The sequence below is a fragment of the Penaeus monodon genome, chromosome 3 (assembly GCF_015228065.2).
Source record: "Penaeus monodon isolate SGIC_2016 chromosome 3, NSTDA_Pmon_1, whole genome shotgun sequence".
Taxonomy (NCBI): domain Eukaryota; kingdom Metazoa; phylum Arthropoda; class Malacostraca; order Decapoda; family Penaeidae; genus Penaeus; species Penaeus monodon.
In genome coordinates this window covers 18,021,153-18,029,837 of record NC_051388.1, presented here as the reverse complement: position 1 = coordinate 18,029,837, position 8,685 = coordinate 18,021,153, and positions in this window count along the sequence as shown.

The window sequence follows — 8,685 nt, the reverse complement described above, 5'->3', positions numbered from 1 at the left end:
GTGACGTCACTCTCCAGCTGACTAACTCATCACTGCTCGCTGAGGAGGGGACGGAGGAGGGGTTGGGGGAAGGGGAAGAGGGGAGGAAGATTGGGTGAAGGAGGGGGCTGAGGAAAAAAATGATCTCCTGAGCTCCCCGGGCGATGCTTAATGACGTTGTTACAGTTATAGCATGTGTAGTGTGGATGGCCGAACACTTGTTCGTAATTAAAACAATCGTATCTAGATCGAGTAGGGGATAGGATCGGGGAGGTGGTTGGGGGTATGAATAGAGGGGATACAAGGAGACAAAACAGGGAGGGGGATCCTGCGTAGAACCGAGTCCATAGCAAGCCGAGCCATCCCCTCATTTACTTGCCAGTTAGACGTAATGTGAACACCAAAATCAGTCCCGAAATAAGTGTTTACGGCTCTCGCGTTTCCTCTGGCTCTCCTCTGGCTCTCGAGGACGTGACTCTGCCATGTGGTGGAGCTATCATGGCCCCTCCATTAAGGACAACGCCGAGTGTAGCAGCCAGATGGTAACCTGTTAACAGCTGGTCTCGTGACGTCACCCAAGCAACATATCCGGCGTCATGTGATAGCGTTACCATCGTGTGGACGTAAGTGTACGTGTGAGTGCCTAGTATGCGTGTTTTTTAAGTGCGAGTGTGCGTGCGTGCGTGCTTGTGTGTGTATGTGTGTGTGTTGTGTGTGTGTGTGTGTGTGTGTGTGTGTGTGTGTGTGTGTGTGTGTGTGTGTATGCGTGCGTGCACATGTGCAATCCGTGTTTCTGTTTTGCGTGCAATGTTTGCGGCACATACAACCCACATGATTACACCCGACGCCCGCCCGTAGAGTCCTGTTAACGCGCGAAATGAAGGAGGTGATAAACCATCACAATAAAACAATCAGGTAGATGACAGGTTCGTTTAGCGCGTTGACGTCGGGTTCCCTTGTTGCTGACGGGCCAGACTTTTGGGGCAGGGTAATGACAAGTCGCCATAACCATGAAAATCCAAAAGAAAAAAAAGAAAGAAAACATTTTACCCTTGCATACACCTATCATTTATTTTTGGTGACGCGATATGTCATACTTTCAGTAACCCTTTTTTTTTCTTTAATATCAAGTGACGTCAATCGCTAGTTAATGTGTACCTTATTGATCAAACTGTAGTCGCTGCGTCATTCAGGCGGTTCGTTCACTGTTATGGCCGTCATGAGCCCGCCTTCCAATCGCATATTAATACCGTGACGCCACGCACCATGCAAGGCAGATGGAAGAGGTTGTAAATCTATTTTTTTATTACATATTGCTATTTTGTTCATGTATATGCTGGGATTGTTGAGGAAAGGCCTAGGTTTATGATGATACTTGTGCTCCGTATTGAGGATTTGAGGCACGACTCACGGATAGGCAAGTGATCCGTGGAGACATCTGTTGTCGTTTATAGAAACAACAAGAGTGAGCAGCACACAACAGCCCCGTAGCCATTCTTACTCAGTTATAAATAAAAGTGACCGAAAATAGCCGCAGATACTGTTTGAGGACGAACCAAATATGTAAAGTCCACAACCCATCCTCTTGTGAGGGCTTAAAGAGAGAGCGCAGGGATAGAGCGAGAAAGAAAGATCGAGAGAAACATGGCGAAAGTCTTAAAGCTGAGCTGTCGGGACGGCATGAATGGAGGCCGCTGGGAGACGGGTGCGCCGACGCGGCCGGACGACGACGACGACGGGGCAGGCGAGGGTGGCGGCGCTGGTCGATACGAAGTGGGCCTCCCCCTCTCGCTCTCCCTCCCATGCCCCCTGCTCCCCGCACCTCCTCCTCCCCCTCTCCCTCCATGCTCTCTGCTACCTCCCCCCCTCCTCCCTTACCCCCCCCCTTCTCTCTCTCTCAGCTATCACGACCCCCTCGGAGACTTAAAGATGGCAAGCCCACAAAAATGTATTGTTGTTGCTGCTGAAGTCTACGGTCTTTTTGTGCCGTCGTTTGTCTATGCATTGGCTTTTGTTACGTCACTGTATCTATTATCATCCCATTTAATGTTCTTTGCATTCCTGGAGCACCATCTGGGACTCAATCTGAGAATCTCGCACTTATACCATTTGTCAAAAAAATTTTCGATATGTTTTTACTTATTTCTCACTCCCATTTCCCTCTATCTCTCTCTACCTATACATTACATACATGCAGACGTACACTTATACAAACACACATATGTTTGTGTGTGTGTCTATGTATATGCTGTCTGTTCACGCTCTCTTCTAATCTCTCTCTCTCTTTCTCTCTCTCCCTCTCCTCTCTCCTCTCTCCTCTCTTTTCTCTCTCTTCTCTCTCTATCCTCTCTCTCTTCTATCTCTTCTCTCTCTCCTTCCCCTCTTCCCTCTCTCCCCCCTTCCCTCTTTCTCCCCTTCCCTCTCTCTCTCTCTCCCCTTCCCTCCCTCCCTCTCACCCTCTACCTCTCCCTCATTCTCTTCTCTCTCTCTCTCTCTCTCTTTCTCTCTCTCTCTCTCTCTCTCTCTCTCTCTCTCTCTCTCTCTCTCTCTCTCACTCTCGCTTCTTCCCTCCCCACACACCGCCCTGAATCCTGAAATCGAAGTTTCCAGAAGATTCCAAGAAAGTATATAATCATTGGCTGATGGAAGAAGAGGGCAGGAGCGGCCTTGGCACCCCGCCGAGGTACTCTTTTCTCAGACTCGTTGTAAAATCCCTTTCACGTTTGTACCTTTCGATGGTTAAATGGACAAGGCTGACACTATGGCCATATGGTAACCATTCCCCATACTGTGCTGGATATACGACCAAGGATAGTGGATGACGCTAGTCGTCTCCGCGTCGCTTGGCATCATTTGTGGTTTGTGTTTGCGTTGCCGGGTTTAATTTGTGTGTTTGTTGGGGGGTAAACTGGGTGATTTTTTTAAGGAATAGTGAGTGCGAGGTGTTTCCTGATTTGTGTCACTTGGGTTTCATGGTTGTTCGTTTGCGTTTGTCCACATCTGAAAGCGACATCTGGCGGCGAGGGGTGCGTGCAGTAGACCAATGTAAACAGTACAATCATCGTTGCTTTCCCTGGAGACAAGCAGGCTGGATTCATGAGATGACTGACAAGTGGGCGCATCATGGCAGTGTATACACGCGTGTCTCGGATGCCTGAGGGCAGCAGGTGGGCGTGCGGGCGGCGTGGGTGTGGCACGGAAGGAGGAAGGGGTTGATATTGGCACCCAGGGCCACGCGGTACCAAGTGCCTCAACATGGCCAGCCCGAGCACCACTCTGATGTACTTGTCTCTGGCTCGCTACTGGCACGCTCTTTTGGCACATATGGGGGCCGTTCGGCGCCGTACGTCCCGCAGGTGGCAATGCTGTACGATTTTGTTAAGAATACTGCTTATTACCATCTGAGCTTCCCACTCCCACAGCCTAATAAACAAGTCTAAAGAAAAGCAAGTTGTGTCATTTCCAGGGAAAGACAATTTTGTGATGGCGGCTTTCCAGGAATAGCAATAATCATCCAGGAACGAACTTCAGTAGACGTAAACCCCCATCAGTCACGATCCTCCAAGAATACAACCGGAGGTTCCCAGAAAGCGCTACAGTTTCGCATACATCTGTCGATAATTTCCAGGCAATTTCTCTGCTCGACTTTGAGAACATTTGTTCCGATGCTGCAGATGTGCGTGTGTCTGTACATACATACAGGTGAATTCATATGTAAATAAGGAAGAATCGACAGGTGCCCCGATGGCGACGACGTCCTTCCTGCTAAACGCCTTCCTGAATCACATCCTGCGCCTTTAAGGAATAGGACTCAAGGGGCGAGGGGAGGGAAGGTCGAGGAAGCGAGGGGGCGTAGGTTCCACCTTCGCAGGAGGAGAGGAAGAGGGAGACGGTGGAGGGGGAAGAGAACACTTCACGAAGAGGGTTACGTGGGGTGGGGAAGGGGGAAGGGAGGGCACGAGGCACTACCGGCGGATAACAAGAAGCGAGGGGAAGACACAGGGTAGGAGGGGGCAAGGATGAGGGGACTTGCACTGAGGGGAAGGGTGGGGGTGGGGCTAGGAGCTTGGGGACCGAAAGGAAGTGACAATGACAGGCAGAAGTACAGGGATCTGAAAGCGCTAGAGAGCAGGGAGGATGTGGCGGACATAACTACACTAGTGGGTGCAGGTGTGTCAGGTGTCAGCGATGCGAACACCTGCATCCGGACGGTGGCAAGTGTCTGGCGGTAAGGGAGGGGGTGAGGGGAGGAGGAGGGGAAGGGGGAGGGGTGGAGGCCGACCATCAGTGAGCAGTGCAATGGAGTTGAGGGAGGAGGGATGTAGTAGACGCTGGGAAGACGGTATCAAAACATGGTTAAACGAATGATTGATTTGGTTGCAGGGATCTATCCTTCCAGTATATGATAGCCCTGACCCGATCACCCTCAAGAAGCAGTACAAACAAAGAACACCTGTTTCAAAACAATGAGTCAAGGTTACTCCCCAGGGGATTCGGATTTGGTTTAAAGAAGTGGCCTTGAACAAAATAGGGTAAACAGTACTGCTAAAGAGAAAGCAAGAGAGAGAGAGAGAGAAGACAGAAGACAGACAAACGAGACAGAGAGATGGAAAATTTAGCTTTATCAATCTGCAATAGCTTTTAATACGTAATAAAATGTACACTTTACGATTATTTTCATAATCGGTGAATAGGAATACACTTTCACCTAGGTAATTTACAGTGGAACCAAGGAACAGTACCCCACAACCCCTGGGGTTCACGGACACGTATGCAAACCCTGGAAAAACGAGTGTACACGTGATCTTATTATACCGCACGGATACAAACCCCAATAAAACAGTTTCGTTCAGAGCCACGCCCCCTGCACGCCGCAACCGTTCATTAAAGTAAGTTGAAGGGTTCATTCATATTGACTCTCGTCCATTCATCTAGGTATACGAGCCACAGGTGTAGCAACAGATGTGGCGCACGAGAGTAGATTGGCTGTGAACACTTGTGCTGAGCGTGCGTTAGCCGGCGCCGGAAGTAATAGTTATTAAAAAAAGAAAGAAAGAAAAAAAATATATATATATATATGTATGTATGTATGTGTATATATATATATATATATATATATATATATATATATATATATATATATATATATATATATATATATGTATGTATGTATGTATCCGTAAGTGTTATGTGTAAACGAGTACGTATATTTTTATAAATCAAATGTATTATTCGGTATTTGTATATCGATATATTAATATGTATATGTATAAAGTATATCCATTGACCACTGCTCTTGTATATGCAGCACTGTACTTTTTATAAACGAGTTTATATTTTTAAGAGAATTAATGGCGCTGTCTGAAATAAAGATCATTACACTGTAGAATATCGTTTGATTATAAACCATGATTGCAACCTCTGCCACCTTTAAGGGTGAACTGCGAAACTGACCTTTACCGGATATGAAAATGGTAATTTTTTCCCCTCACTCTCTCGTGAACGTTCTTATCGTAAATATTAGTCAATTAATTACTACAACGTCGCTCCGCTTTAGCTGAACCAATTTTCGGCTATCAGCGAGTGAGAGAATTGATAACGAATGTCCTTGCTTGCGTCACATCGACGTCACGCTGTCTCGGCTTGCAATTGGCGGAGAGGCGAACGATAACACTTGCCGCACGCACTCCCTCCGCCACCCACTGCCCAGGTTGCCGGTTAATCTTTGACACGTAGCATTCTCTTTCATAATTCAGTGCATGGGAAGAGCCAGCTGTTTACTGTATGAATTCATGCTTGTATTGTTACTGTTAATGATTTTCCTTATTCGTATTTTTTCTTCTTTTTAGATTATGTCGATTTAAGTTAAAGGGGGAAACAAAGCAATACAAATAGGCAACTAACCAATGCTATGATTGCCAGAAACACACAGGTTAGGAATTTCAACCTATTTCTTAAAAATAGTACTGTATCACTTCAGTAGAATGCTATTTGTGTTTAGACCAAAATAGTATCGAGAAAACGTCAAGCGGAATATGTGTTTGCTTATGAAAATATAATGTGTATCCATCATGCGTGTTCATGCAGAGAAGATGAATGCGAATGCCGAATATATAGAATAAGCGATTCACGGGATCTGGTAGACGTCATTCCATTGAGTTTCTCGGAATTCATCAAGAAAAAAAAAAGGATGAACATGAATTATGAGTCCGCCAACACGTGCACAATCAGACACATCTCTACTTGGGGTAGAACACCTGTCTGCTCATACATGACCTTCAACTGAATTTGACACTTTACTTACAACCCAAGAAACATGTGTGACTGAAGCGGTTTTCCTGCCCCATTCAGCTCTCCGTAGTTCCATCTGTTTCCGCTGACCTTGCTTTTACAGATCTTACCCCCCGACCTTGCCTCTGTGAACTTCTTTCCCTCCTTGACCTTCCCTGCAAACTAAGAATCAATTGACTTTGTTTACACTTGTGTTTGCACCTGACTTGTTTGTCTCTGCTCTGACTATTTGCCCTTCTGGGGCACTCGTCTCGCGAGGCCTACGACACATACTTCTCATATCAACTTCACGATTTGTCAGACCTTTGCAACGTCTCTCTCTCTCTCTCTCTCTCTCTCTCTCTCTCTCTCTCTCTCTCTCTCTCTCTCTCTCTCTCTCTCTCTCTCTCTCTCTCTCTCTCTCTCTCTCTCTAAATCTATCTCCTTTCTCTCTCTATCCATCTCCTTTCTCTCTCTATCTATTCTCTCTCTCTCTCTCTCTCTCTCTCTCTCTCTCTCTCTCTCTCTCTCTCTTCTCTCTCTCTCTCTCTCTCTCTCTCTCTCTCTCTCTCTCTCTCTCTCTCTCTCTCTCTCTCTCTCTCTCTCTCTCTCTCTCTCTCTTCATTTCTCTCACTCGCTCACACACACACACACACACACACACACACACACACACACACACACACACACACACACACACACACACACACAACCCCCCCTTTTCCGCCTGCCACATCTAGCTGCTAGAGCACACTCCAGGGACGTTACCAATCAGGCATACTAATTGGGTGTGAGTTGTGAGGATGCAGGCTAGGAAGTGGATGCTGTAAGGTCCCATGGGCGGGGAGAGCGGCATTCCGACACACCCGCGAGGAATGTTTGTAGGAACACACACGCATGTGGAGGATTCTCACGCGCGCACGCATCGTCTTGGTCTTCTCTTCATCGAGGATTTTGCAGACTCTGGAGACGGGACGGCGAGGAGGAAAATTGCAGTGTTCGCGAAACGGAAAAAAAGAGTTGATGCAGATGGCAAGTAGTGTTAGGCACCGAATAAACAACGGTGGTAATAAAGTGACGTCACAACTTGTCTGGCAGTGCAGCTGGGCATGTGCCAAGTCCAGTACGAACGCACGAACACGGTATGTTACCAGGCTTCGCCAGATAACATGCTCTGTTGTTAATTTACTTACGGACTTTCACTTATACTCTGGTAATACTAAAGGCAGTAGATCTGCATCAGAATAAAATATCTTTCTATGTAAAAATAAATAACAAAAGAAAGCGGTCTATGGCCATTAATGAGATATAGATTGTTCTTGGTAAGAGCAATCCTGTGGGCAACCCTCAAACACTACGTCATCTTTCGTCACACTACGTCATCTCCCAAAATGGAGGTATACGTCATCTTACGTTAGCCTGCACTACCTGGCGAGACGGTACGATGCATACTAATAAGATGTGACGTAATGGGCGAGTGGGCGGACGGGTTCTTGTACTGACCAATTTACGATGCGGCTGCCAAGGTATAGTCTGGATGTCTGCAGTCATGTTTGTGAAATTTATCCTTTTCCTTTTTGTCCTTCTCTCGTTTTCTCTCGGCAAGACCCTTTCTCCTTCAAATTATCCTGACTCCTAAGGAGATGCTGCGGCAAATGTAGGCCTAGCTATACCTGATACTGATGCTGTTGCTGTTACTTGCTGATTAAACCTGGAAAACATGAACAGGAAGTAATCAAAGGAAAGTACTTTGCTGCTTTCATTTTGCCATGAGCAGGAGGGCTGAGCGAATTTATTTTGCGAAACCTGAGTTATGTTTCTCGAAATTATTCATTAGCAATCATAATTAGTCGGTTATTAATAACAAATCCTAAACATGTGCGCTTTGCATTATTTTAGGTATTCCAAAAGGATAGTATGGCTCGCATAATGTGTTGGCCTCTGCCCTCTGTGAAAATAAATAACGATACACATTAGTATAAACTAAATAGATATAAATAGATTATACCAAATCAAAAAAATGCAAAAGATAATAAAGAAAAGATGCAATGCTCGTGTTGTGGAATCACCGGGCGAGCAGGTAAGTTGCCAGATGTCGACAGGAGAGAGAACAGGGTAGGGGATGACATCATCGCCTCAGTCGCTACGTCACCCCACGTCATGGTGTCTGCGGTGCCGCTCGACCAGATGCTGCCCGAACAGCCCCTTTTCGCGTACCATATCGGGCGCATTACCACCTATACCTTAATCATGCACGCCCAAAATCTAATGCATGGACCAAATATCTCTTCCTCTCTCTTCGTTTCCGAGCTTTCGAGTTTGTACAACACATTTTACTTATAAAGAAACCGTTTGTATATAAGTAGTGTTTGTATGACCATGTGTGTCCAGCACCAAGGTATTTGTTGTCAAACTTGGTTCATGAAGCGTTGGCTC